Raw genomic sequence first — 14,960 nt, 5'->3', positions numbered from 1 at the left:
GGTTTCTCTATACTAACTCTCGACACACGCCCAACACAACACTTAGTTTGCCTTTATTAACTCTCGCCACTCACCAAACAACGTTTGGTGTCTCTATATTAACTCTCGACACTCACCAAACAACGTTTGGTGTCTCTATATTAACTCTCGACACTCGCCGAACAATGTTCGGTTTCTCTATATTAACTCTCGACACTCGCCGAACAATGTTTGGTTTCTCTATATTAACTCACGACACACGCCCAACACAACACTTAGTTTGCCTTTATTAACTCTCGCCACTCACCAAACAACGTTTGGTTTCTCTATATTAACTCTCGACACTCGCCGAACAATGTTCGGTTTCTCTATATAAACTATCGACACTCGCAGAACAATGTTTGGTTTCTCTATATAAACTATCGGCACTCGCTGAACAATGTTTGGTTTCTCTATATTAACTCTCGACACACGCCCAACACAACACTTAGTTTGCCTTTATTAACTCTCGCCACTCACCAAACAACGTTTGGTGTCTCTATATTAACTCTCGACACTCACCAAACAACGTTTGGTGTCTCTATATTAACTCTCGACACTCGCCGAACAATGTCTGGTTTCTCTATATTAAATCTCGACACTCGCCACACACACAACACTTAGTTTCTCTTTATAAACTCTCGACACTCGCCGAACAATGTTTGGTTTCTCTATATTAGCTCTCGACACTCGCCGAACAATGTTCGGTTTCTCTATATTAACTCTCGACACACGCCGAACAATGTTTGGTTTCTCTATATTAACTCTCGACACTCGCCGAACAATGTTTGGTTTCTCTATATTAACTCTCGACACACGCCGAACACAACAATTAGTTTGCCTTTATTAACTCTCGACACTCGCCGAAGAATGTTTGGTTTCTCTATATTAACTCTCGACACACGCCCAACATAACACTTAGTTTGCCTTTATTAACTCTCGCCACTCACCAAACAACGTTTGGTGTCTCTATATTAACCCTCGACACTCACCAAACAATGTTTGGTGTCTTTACATTAACTCTCGACACTCGCCGAACAATGTCTGGTTTCTCAATATTAAATCTCGACACTCGCCACACACACAACACTTAGTTTCTCTATATAAACTCTCGACACTCGCAGAACAATGTTTGGTTTCTCTATATTAACTCTCGACACACGCCGAACAATGTTTGGTTTCTCTATATTAACTCTCGACACTCGCCGAACAATGTTCGGTTTCTCTATATTAACTCTCGACACTCGCCGAACAATGTTTGGTTTCTCTATATTAACTCTCGACACACGCCGAACAATGTTTGGTTTCTCTATATTAACTCTCGACACTCGCCGAACAATGTTCGGTTTCTCTATATTAACTCTCGACACTCGCCACACACACAACACTTAGTTTCTCTTTATAAACTCTCGACACTCGCCGAACAATGTCTGGTTTCTCTATATTAAATCTCGACACTCGCCACACACACAACACTTAGTTTCTCTATATAAACTCTCGACACTCACCAAACAACGTTTGGTTTCTCTATATGAAATATTCTCGATATTCTTCACGGAGCACCTTATCACACATCTTACATGAAAATGCTTGGTTTCTCACCTTCTGTAGTGTCTTTTTATAGAAAAGCAAAAAATTGAGACACTACTGGTGCTTCTTTCGCTTCATGATTTATCTCTGTAATATGATTTTCTTCTCTCATCCACTTCATTTATTCGATTGTTAATCGTTTCACGGGCTTCCCAGTTCGTTCAACCACATAATCTGACAGGTCGCACAATATGTATTGTAAGAGAAAAATCAATCTTAACGTATACAACGCTATATAAATGGTATTTATGATTGTTATAAAGTGTCCTATCACGACAGCTGTAAACTTAAATCCATACCCTTACATTTAATTCATTTTCAAAATTATATTCCGTCAAGAGCCGCCATCTTAGCGACGAATCGTCGCCATTTTTTGCCCACAATACACGATAATGATGATGCAATAGTAAAGCGCTGAATGGTAATCAACATACTTTTGAACGATACCGTTTTCTAGTTAGTGGTTAGTTTTTATCGTTACATTGTCATAGAAATGTAAATATCTAAGCACTGAACAGTTTTCAGTTGGCATTCATGGGTTTATGAACGCCAAGTGGATAATGTCAATACCATGAAGCGCGTTAGCGTTACATGATGAATACACTTCTGTCCCGTTAACATTCATAACCCCATAAATGCCACCTGAAAGCCATTAAATGCTTATATTTACCACTTATGTTCTGAACTTTACATTTTTCCTGATTGAATTTGAATTTCCCGCTCTCCCGTTGTCAGTTAAGAGATGGAAATGATGTGTAGTGTCAGTGCAAGTAGTTGTTGAATATGTAACTCACCGAAACTCTGTACGATATATGCGTCACTGGTCTAGTCTGTTTATGTTTACTATCAATTTGATATTTGAAGTGGTTTGATATTTGGACGTCAACATTATTAATTAATGTTCTGATATATAATCTCTTATAAACATGTTTTATCGTCGAGTATCAATGTGGAATTAACAGTTTGTAGGTTTGATCTTCTCTCCCACAGAAAAGGAGGGACTGTACAGTCTCTTAATTATGACGAATGCTCAATTTTCCATTAATTTTTCATTACCACTTAAGAAAACCAGTAGGGTGACATTCAACACTTTTTTCACGTATAAATGAAGATAATTAACATTTATTGGGATATTTTTGTCCTCACATTTATGAAAAAAAACCATTGTAATTACAATAGTAACCGAATGGCTAAACTTAAAAGATTATGGTAACTGTTATTCCTGTATCCAATGTTTGTCAGCTAAGTCATATACACTAATAGTCAAATTGTTTGTGTTTTACAGAAGCTTTCTCGGACCCATGTATCTTACCTGCCTCACAGGAATCTACATTCAGCGTCGATGTGTTTTGTGAAACTCTTTCTTTTTAAAAAAATAAGAAGAAAAGGTTTTGAAGTGACGACGACATTCAGACACCATTTTTAACAAAGCCTTGTGTGAAGAAATCGGAGAAGGGTAGGAAGCCGAGTATGTTCTAATTTTTGACATTTTTTTTAGACTGGATCCTTACAAATAGCTAATGTAATACCTAATGTAATGATTATACAACCAACAGACTGTTTACATAACGGATTCTGGCCGTGTACGCTACTACACCTACCTCAGTTATGACACTGTAAAAATACCGGTGCCTGGTCCGATGACACGTGCCTTGTTTTGAATAAGTCCCAAAAATCTGTTCGGTTAAGGAGCGGGCGTAAACAGTCTCAGTAAATCCGCCACTCAAATGCTTACATAAATGTAATAGTGTACCACATGTACTCAGCCGGTGTCAACTTGACATATGTTACTGTACGTTTAGCTTTTGCCTCGACACCGGTTCACATGTGTGTGCACAGATGTACGTGTGTGTAGGGGAGCTAACTCGCACAAACTTCCTGCCCACCACGACGTATTGTTACCGACATCTGTCATAGTAACAACCTAACAACTTTTTGATATTATTATACACGCGAGTAATATCGACTTATTAACGAGATCAATGCTACTTTAATTTTACATGTAGTGATTTAATATGTGATATAGCGACAGCGTGTGTAAGAACCATAACATACCGTGTATAGTACATGTAAATAAGAAAATTTCCAAATTTTCGAAAAGGACATATACAAGTAATGCAATATGCATTCAGGTAGAAAACATCCACGTAAGATTTCCTCAATACATATATATATGATATATATATACCTACTTCTTTATCTTTCGGTTATACGTTTAAATAATCACCAGTTTTATAAACTTTTCCGTATTAGGGCAAGCTAAAGTGGAATACGTCACTATTTATTTGGATATCTACAATTCATTTAAGGGTTTCTGAAATTAAATTATTGATATCATGATTATTAATAGATATTTAGAATTATTCAAGATATTAAGAATTATCTACAGATATTTAGAATTGTTTATAGATATTTAGAATTTATATTTACAGATATTTAGAATTGTTTATAGATATTTAGAATTTATATTTAGAATTTATATTTACAGATATTTAGAATTAATTATGGGTATATCTGTTGACGGAGTTTTCCACTTTGGCTTGCCTTACCTTATGTCATCTTGTATAAAACATCTCAACTTGAGATTTCCTCAAGTCGAGATTTTCCTCAGCTGATATCTCCTTAAAAACGGCTTGTATAAAATTTTCTCAAAGAACAGGATGAAGTCATCGGCTAGGATGTCCTGAAATTCCTTGAGGAATTGTCATGCAAGATATTTTCAGTGAGATATCAGCTGAGGAAAATCTCGACTTGAGGAAATCTCAAGTTGAGATGTTTTATACAAGTGGGGCCTGATCAAAACGTTCTACAATGAGCGGATTTTTTTACACAATATTTGTCTGTTGGTTTCGTAAATCAATGCTGTTATCATCATTAAATGATGATGATTGAGGGGAAGGATGGACTCATGTCGCATATTCCTGTTGTATATCGGTATTGCATCTAATCCTCAACTTAAGAATTGAACTAGCTGTTTACAGCATGATAAACTCTAAAAACAAAGGAAACACATTGAGAATACACCTGTAAGTATTAGTATAGTTATATAGTATATATATATATACATGTATAGTATATAGTTGATTTGGGATTTTCTCCATCAGTCTTTGACAGGCTCAGTATCATTTTTATATTATGAATAAAATATCGCTTTGATAATACTGTTTTTTCACTTGTGAATGGTAACCAATGGGATTTTACATAAATGATGTTATTAGATGTTGTGTTTACAAGCGATTGGATAAGACCAGCGGAAAGATGTCTGGCCTTTGGAGAAAAGGTCCTTACACAATAGACCTACGGAGATAGGTCTGTATAAGGCAGACCTGTGGAGAGAGGTCTTTATACAATAGACCTGTGTAGAAAGATCCTTATACAATAGACCTGTGTAGAAAGGTCCTTATACAATAGACTTGTTGAGAGAGGTTCTTATACAATAGACATGTGGAGAGAGCTCCTTATGCAATTGACCTGTATAGAGAGGTCCTTATACAATAGACCTGTGTAGAGAGGTCCTTATACAATAGACCTGTGTAGAGAGATCCTTATACAATTGACCTGTGTAGAGAGGTCCTTATACAATAGACCTGTGTAGAGAGGTCCTTATACAATAGACCTGTGTAGAGAGGTCCTTATACAATAGACCTGTGTAGAGAGATCCTTATGCAATTGACCTGTGTAGAGAGGTCCTTATACAATAGACCTGTGTAGAGAGGTCCTTATACAATGGACCTCTGTAGAGAGGTCCTTTTACAATAGTCCACGCCACCAAGATAGACCTCTTCACGATAAGACTAAGGGGAACTTCCTAGATAACATAATCTACTGTCCGTTACGTGAACTTTGATATTGCTATTTTCGGCAGGTAATTGTCTTGAGACAATCAGCTTTATCTATAAATTATTTCGTTCGTCCAGTTTTGACCTGTTGTACATGGTTAGTTATGATAAGAAAACAATCAATTTACATTAGACATAGCTATAAATCGGCTCTGGCAGGGTTTTGTTGCGGCAACTGAAGCAGGTCACTCTTTGTTATATTTTTTTTAAGTCACCTTTAAAATGTTTAAAAAAATTACTACACAATACAAGTAAACTGAATATTCTTAAACAATATAATTAAAAATTAAATGAAACTAAAGCAAAAAAAAAAAAAAGAAAAAAAATATGAAGAGTTAACAAAATCTAAATCTAGAAGTGCATGATATGAGGATAGAGCATGAACAAAATACAGATTTACACGGAAACAAATGTGAAAATGTACAGAGAGAATAAGACTGAGTATTCCGGAGGGATAAGTGTTTCATGTTTCATTGACGACACCCACCATTCCAAGTCAGTCAATCTACGAAAATAATGTCATGTTCTCAAAATGATACCTATCACACAAAGGAAAAAATGCCAATATAATTAAAGTGTCGACCGTAAAACTCCCGATACTTGTCATTAGCCAGTACGCCCTAATCTCTTTGTGGTAAGTTCATCTGTCAACATTTCCGAATATCATGACATCGGGAACAAGCCCATAAATATTGAATCAACGATGACGTGTAAACAACTTATATGTATGCTGGGGAAACAGGTATATTACTCCCCAGAAAAAGGAACATCGCGTTTTTATACAGCTTGACCTGTTGATTCGCTGCAAGAAAAGATTGGGGTAAGCGGTAGATCACCGGTTCTGGTGGGTATACGATGAATATGGTAAAATAGTTTCTTATTATTTAAACTTAAGACATCACCAATACATCTTTAAATGAAACTGAACGATCTGGTTTTCTTAGTGCCTTTAAGAGACACCTTTTCAACAAATTAAACCTCGTAAGAAGTTAAAAAAAACGTCGATCAAGAGAGGAAAATTTTGTTCTCGAGGATATGTCACTTTAGTCTCTTTGAAGATCTTACAACCATCACTCAACGATTTTGTCCTTAGTTCACAGCCATATGCTTAGAATCGCGTTCACTTTTCCGTGAAATGGAATCTCTCATAGCTAGAAACTGAAGGCGTTTCTGTAGTAGATAAGTATAAAACTCGTTCTTACAGAAGTTATCCTCACGTGACGTTGTTGAAGGTAGTATACAAGTAGGTGGGGAAGTCTTTTGGCTTCTTTAACTCATACCAAAACAGTAGCCGATTTAATGATAGTTAGAAGTTTGGACGAAGGAAGAGAACTTCACTAGTTAGCAATAAAACTCTGTTTATATTGATTCACTTAAATATTAGGGATGCGATAAACACGAGAGGTTCGTCTTCTTATCAGTAACCCCAATCTGAAAAATCGTAATTTATTTGGAAACATTGTGAGGTCAGGGTTTCTCGTGTCATCGAGCAAGCCTAGTTTTCGTGTTTGTAGAAAATGGGAAAGTATTTTCACGGACACAGATCACATATATAATGCCTTGTTCATCACTCTATATTTGGACAAAAAAGTCTAACAGATCTCAAGTACAAGGAATAGGGCGAAGTTGTAACAATTCAGTCATAAACAAAGCATTAGTGTCCATGATAGTTCGAACCTCAAACTCTCTACTGTTGAAATGGTAGCAACCGTTCATAAATTAGTTATAATTATTGGGTCGTTACTTGTTACGTTAAATTGTAAGTAATTAATGAAGCTGCCCTGTAATCTTAAAGAAAGGAATGTATTCAAAGGTGAGAAAAGTATAGGGATAAACCTTCATTTATTTTAAATATATATATAGTCTTCGTTTTTCAGTATATAAACATATGGGGTGATTGTTTAAGAAAACTACAAATACAGAAGTGAAATGGTACAAGTTTGGTATCAACAACACCAAAGAAGAACTTCAGAAACTACCCCCTTCCTAATTCATCCACATTTTTTTCTACCTTTTTCATCTTCAACTGTTCAAAGTCTAAAATATCCAATTTGATTCTATTTGATAATTAGATAATAATGTGCGTGGGAATCTGTGTATTTTAATCGTGCCATGGAATATATTAGCTGACAGAATCAGTCTGAAATTAAACGATACGTGTCGTTATCTGTTGTTTGGCTGTGAGTATACATATTAACTTCAACACAGAGGGAAATTTTCAGGAGGAGACTAAAGACATGAGTACTAATACGATACACACAACACTAACTGTTTATAGAACAGGATTCTATGTCATATATGGGCCATCGTTATCTCGAATGTTTTGGACCGGTTCTTGACCTGAACGACGACACAATGGGAAGCATAAGTGTAATTTCTAAGATATAAATGTTCATCAAATGAGACCATGTGTGTAGTCAATGCATAGCATACATACTAGTGTGAAACTGAATAAGTGTGAGGGTCCGAGACCATCCGTCCGGGTTCTTACGTATGGTGAGGGTCCCAGACAATAGGCACTGTCAGGTCTAGTGTGAGGGCCCCAGACAATAGAGACTATAAGGTCTAGTGTGAGGGTCCCAGACAATAGAGACTATAAGGTCTAGTGTGAGGGTCCCAGACAATAGGCACTGTCAGGTCTGGTGTGAGGGACCCAGACAATAGAGACTATCAGGTCTAGTGTGAGGACCCCAGACAATAGAGACTATTAGGTCTAGTGTGAGGGTCCCAGACAATAGAGACTATAAGGTCTAGTGTGAGGGCCCCAGACAATAGACACTATCAGGTTTGGTGTGAGGGTTCCAGACAATAGAGACTATAAGGTCTAGTGTGAGGACCCCAGACAATAGAGACTATCAGGTCTAGTGTGAGGGCCCCAGACAATAGAGACTATCGGGTCCAGTGTGAGGGCCCCAGACAATAGAGATTATCAGGTCTAGTGTGGATGTCCCAGACAATGAGAAGTATCAGGCCTAGTGTGAGGGCCCCAGACAATAGAGACTATCAGGTCCAGTGTGAGGGCCCCAGACAATAGAGACTATCAGGTCTAGTGTGAGGGCCCCAGACAATAGAGACTATCAGGTCTAGTGTGAGGGCCCCAGACAATAGAGACTATCAGGTCTAGTGTGAGGGCCCCAGACAATAGACACTATCAGGTCTGGTGTGAGGGTTCCAGACAATAGAGACTATAAGGTCTAGTGTGAGGACCCCAGACAATAGAGACTATCAGGTCTAGTGTGAGGGCCCCAGACAATAGAGACTATTAGGTCTAGTGTGAGGGCCCCAGACAATAGAGACTATCGGGTCGAGTGTGAGGGCCCCAGACAATAGAGACTATCAGGTCTAGTGTGGATGTCCCAGACAATGAGAAGTATCAGGTCTAGTGTGAGGGCCCCAGACAATAGAGACTATAAGGTCTAGTGTGAGGACCCCAGACAATAGAGACTATCGGGTCGAGTGTGAGGGCCCCAGACAATAGAGACTATCAGGTCTAGTGTGAGGGCCCCAGACAATAGAGACTATCAGGTCTAGTGTGAGGGCCCCAGACAATAGAGACTATCAGGTCTAGTGTGAGGGCCCCAGACAATAGACACTATCAGGTCTGGTGTGAGGGTTCCAGACAATAGAGACTATAAGGTCTAGTGTGAGGACCCCAGACAATAGAGACTATCAGGTCTAGTGTGAGGGCCCCAGACAATAGAGACTATTAGGTCTAGTGTGAGGGCCCCAGACAATAGAGACTATCGGGTCGAGTGTGAGGGCCCCAGACAATAGAGACTATCAGGTCTAGTGTGGATGTCCCAGACAATGAGAAGTATCAGGTCTAGTGTGAGGGCCCCAGACAATAGAGACTATAAGGTCTAGTGTGAGGGTCCCAGACAATAGAGACTATTAGGTCTAGTGTGAGGGTTTCAGACAATAGAGACTGTTAGGTCTAGTGTGAGGGTCCCAGACAATAGAGACTATTAGGTCTAGTGTGAGGGCCCCAGACAATAGAGACTATCGGGTCCAGTGTGAGGGCCCCAGACAATAGAGATTATCAGGTCTAGTGTGGATGTCCCAGACAATGAGAAGTATCAGGCCTAGTGTGAGGGCCCCAGACAATAGAGACTATCAGGTCTAGTGTGAGGGCCCCAGACAATAGAGACTATTAGGTCTAGTGTGAGGGTCCCAGTCAATAGAGACTATAAGGTCTAGTGTGGGGGCCCCAGACAATAGAGACTATTAGGTCTAGTGTGAGGGCCCCAGACAATAGAGACTATCGGGTCCAGTGTGAGGGCCCCAGACAATAGAGATTATCAGGTCTAGTGTGGATGTCCCAGACAATGAGAAGTATCAGGCCTAGCGTGAGGGCCCCAGACAATAGAGACTATAAGGTCTAGTGTGAGGGTCCCAGACAATAGAGACTATAAGGTCTAGTGTGAGGGTTTCAGACAATAGAGACTATTAGGTCTAATGTGAGGGTCCCAGACAATAGAGACTATTAGGTCTAGTGTGAGGGACCCAGACAGATCTGAAGTATAACTTGAAGGTCCCCGACAACTAAGCCAATCAAACAGAGGTCTGAAGCATAGCGTGGGGGCCATATACGACGGCGCTCATTCAATGGGGATCAGAAGTGTTGGTCCCAGGCACACCAAATACAGGTTAAAAGTTCATAGTGTGAGGAAGAAATCGGTTTGTTTGTTCTTCAAGTCTTATGGTTTAAGAATGTTGGACAAGACTGTTATAGCTGTTTGTTGACACAATCACACACTTAAACACAGGAGACCGTTTTATAGCATAATAAAGACAGAGATCGCTTTTCAAAAGTCAAGTTTACAAATTTACCTAGGTTACCCGAATCTTTTATTTTATTAACTCATTGGTAAATTAGACAAGTCTGAACACAATCAGATGACAAAACTAATATGGCTTCGAGCATAAAACCTGTCAAAGGGCATGCCATGTTCCCAACTTTACTATATACACATATTGTGTATATTCTTTTTAAGGTAGCTTTATTCTTTATCGTCCACTTTCAGAATTAAACTCATAGAAACGTAGAAACTGAGGCGAATACTCGACAAGAAAATACCAGCATGTCAACATAATTATAACCCAAACACTAAGAACAAGGACAAAATATGGACAAAGGAAAACGTTATATGGAAACTCCTGAAAAAGGAAAGGAAGATAAGACCAGGTGTTCCGGAGAGTAAGCGAACTATCCTTACATACCTGGTTAACAGGTTTAACAATATAACAGTCTAATATTATCTATGAAGTGCTGATACAATATCCCTGATATAATATCCCTGATATAATATCCCTGATATTATATCCCTGATACAATATCCCTGATATAATATCCCTGATATTATATCCCTGGTATAATATCCCTGATTCAATATCCCTATATACTATCCCTGATATAATATCCCTGATATATCCCTGATACAATATCCCTGAAATACTATCCCTGATACAATATCCCTGATACAACATCCCTGATATACTACCCTGATACAATATCCCTGATACAACATCCCTGATATACTATCCCTGATACAATATCCCTGATATAATATCCCTGATTCAATATCCCTGATTCAATATCCCTATATACTATCCCTGATATATCCCTGATACAATATCCCTGATATACTATCCCTGATACAATATCCCTGATACAACATCCCTGATATACTATCCCTGATACAATATCCCTGATACAACATCCCTGATATACTATCCCTGATACAATATCCCTGATTCAATATCCCTGATACAATATCCCTGATACAACATCCCTGATATACTATCCCTGATGCAATATCCCTGATACAACATCCCTGATATACTATCCCTGATATATCCCTGATATAATATCCCTGATTCAATATCCCTGATATACTATCCCTGATATAATATCCCTGATATAATATCCCTGATTCAATATCCCTGATATACTATCCCTGATACAATATCCCTGATACAATATCCCTGATATAATATCCCTGATTCAATATCCCTGATACAATATCCCTGATACAACATCCCTGATATACTATCCCTGATGCAATATCCCTGATACAACATCCCTGATATACTATCCCTGATATATCCATGATATAATATCCCTGATTCAATATCCCTGATATAATATCCCTGATTCAATATCCCTGATACAATATCCCTGATACAATATCCCTGATATAATATCCCTGATTCAATATCCCTGATACAATATCCCTGATACAACATCCCTGATATACTATCCCTGATGCAATATCCCTGATACAACATCCCTGATATACTATCCCTGATATATCCCTGATATAATATCCCTGATTCAATATCCCTGATATAATATCCCTGATTCAATATCCCTGATACAATATCCCTGATACAATCTCCCTGATATAATATCCCTGATATAATATCCCTGATATACTATCCCTGATACAATATCCCTGATATACTATCCCTGATACAATATCCCTGATACAACATCCCTGATATACTATCCCTGATACAATATCCCTGATACAACATCCCTGATATACTATCCCTGATATATCCCTGATATAATATCCCTGATTCAATATCCCTGATATAATATCCCTGATTCAATATCCCTGATACAATATCCCTGATACACTATCCCTGATATACTATCCCTGATACAATATCCCTGATATACTATCCCTGATACAATATCCCTGATTCAACATCCCTGATATACTATCCCTGATTCAATATCCCTGATACAATATCCCTGATATACTATCCCTGATACAATATCCCTGATATACTATCCCTGATATAATATTCCTGATATAATATCCCTGATTCAATATCCCTGATATACTATCCCTGATATAATATCCCTGATATAATATCCCTGATTCAATATCCCTGATATACTATCCCTGATACAATAACCCTGATATAATACACCTGAAATTAAACAAATTAACGCCTGATCGTTTATTCATTGTAAGAAAATGAATCCTGAACATGAATCTGATTGACCTTTGACTTTGCCGCGACCTAAATCGTAGGGACGCACGGAATGACGTTCCGACACAGGAGACATATGCTAAATATCCATTATTATCTACAACACGGAGGCAAATACTGGACGCACTATCTGATGATAAAACTAACTGTCTTATTTTTTGTGTTTGTCTACGTAAACAGTCTTACCGTTTATCGTCTGTGTCGTATCCATCATTTACAACGTACACGTCGTGTCTTGTAGGCCTCATGTCTCTGCTGTCTTCAGTACCGGTGTGTATCTCTGTGTTATATACAGGTGTGTCAGAGTCACATAGTAAGGATGTCCATTAACACACACCATCCAACTTTTATGGCGAGTCAACCTAACACTCTTCAAAAATGATAGAATTATAAATATATCTTATATCGTGGGGAATACTTCATATTTATAAATATATCTTATATCGTGGGGAAAACTTTTTATATATAAATATATCTTATATCGTGGGGAAAACTTTTTATATATAAATATATCTTTTATCGTGGGGAAAACTTTATATTTATAAATATATCTTATATCGTGGGGAAAACTTTTTATACATAAATATATCTTATATCGTGGGGAAAACTTTTTATATATAAATAAATCTTTTATCGTGGAGAAAACTTTATAGATATATATAATATTATGGGAATACTGTATCCTATGATGTACACAGATTGTATAGGATATGTGATACATTTAATATCACGTGACACATCTCTATAGTACACGAGATATCATTTATATCATGAGACATCTTTTCTTATATATGGCATGTCGTTTATCATACAGTTTATATCTTATAGGACAAGAGATTTACAGTATATCACCTTAAAAATTTCTTATAGGACATGGAATATCCCTTTTATCACGTTCAACATTTCTTATAGGATATGAAATATACCCTATATCACGTGATAAATATCTTATAGGGCATGAAATATACGTTATATCACGTGATAAATATCTTATAGGACATGAAATATACGTTATATCACGTGATAAATATCTTATAGGACATGAAATATACGTTATATCACGTGATAAATATCTTATAGGATATGAAATATATGTTATATCACGTGATAAATATCTTATAGGACATGAAATATACGTTATATCACGTGATAAATATCTTATAGGACATGAAATATACCTTATATCAGGTGATAATTATCTTATAGGACATGAAATATACGTTATATCACGTGATAAATATCTTATAGGATATGAAATATACGTTATATCACGTTATAAATATCTTATAGGACATGAAATATACGTTATATCACGTGATAAATATCTTATAGAACATGAAATATACCTTATATCATGTGATAATTATCTTATAGGACATGAAATATACCTTATATCACGTGATAAATATCTTATAAGATATGAAATATACGTTATATCACGTGATAAATATCTTATAGGACATGAAATATACCTTACATCATATGATAATTATCTTATAGGACATGAAATATACGTTATATCACGTGATAAATATCTTATAGGATATGAAATATACGTTATATCACGTTATAAATATCTTATAGGACATGAAATATACGTTATATCACGTGATAAATATCTTATAGAACATGAAATATACCTTATATCATGTGATAATTATCTTATAGGACATGAAATATACCTTATATCACGTGATAAATATCTTATAAGATATGAAATATACGTTATATCACGTGATAAATATCTTATAGGACATGAAATATACCTTACATCACGTGATGTGATGTTTCACATTGGGATATATACATTGTATATCTTATGAAGCGTGAAATATTTAAATAGTCCTCTATATAGTGTGTTAGATATCGCCTAGATACTATATTTGATATCTTGTGTAAAACGTGTCATAGATGTCACATTTAAAGATCAAACGCCAACGAAAACAGACATTTTTGTAAAACCACGAAAATATAAGTTTTTGCAATATATTTCGGAAGACATTACATTTATTTCATCACTACACATTGTTATGAATACTGATTTAATCAAAAACGCAACATGACGGAAGAGGAGTGGCGAAACACTGAAGATAATTAAATCTGTCTCACTCATAATTGTCAAGTGTATTTCCTTCTGTGTAGTGTAGTTACAAGGAAAACATTCGTATGTGTAAACAAAGGATATAAATTAAATGAAGAGACTACAGGTTTTATATTTGTAAGCACGTAATAACATCGATATTTATTCATTTTTATCTATGACTGATGGTGATGACATCTTGACAAATTACAACAGGTGCCCTTTTTTGCGGAAATTCTGATGATATCGAGGATGTAAACATAGGTATGCTGGGATTCCTTAACGATGATATATTGAAGAGTAACTAAACGTGTTTGGTGCTGTCACACGGTAATTTATTCATATACCAACAAGGTTGTTTTCAAGTATGTATAAATAATTTTTAAAAATACACGAGAAGAGTAGTTAATGGACATCGCAAGGCTGGA

The sequence above is a fragment of the Ylistrum balloti genome, unplaced genomic scaffold, assembly GCF_031769215.1.
Source record: "Ylistrum balloti isolate Yb309-2 unplaced genomic scaffold, AGI_CSIRO_Ybal_v1 Utg371328, whole genome shotgun sequence".
NCBI lineage: Eukaryota > Metazoa > Mollusca > Bivalvia > Pectinida > Pectinidae > Ylistrum > Ylistrum balloti.
Note: the sequence above shows the minus strand (reverse complement) of the source record.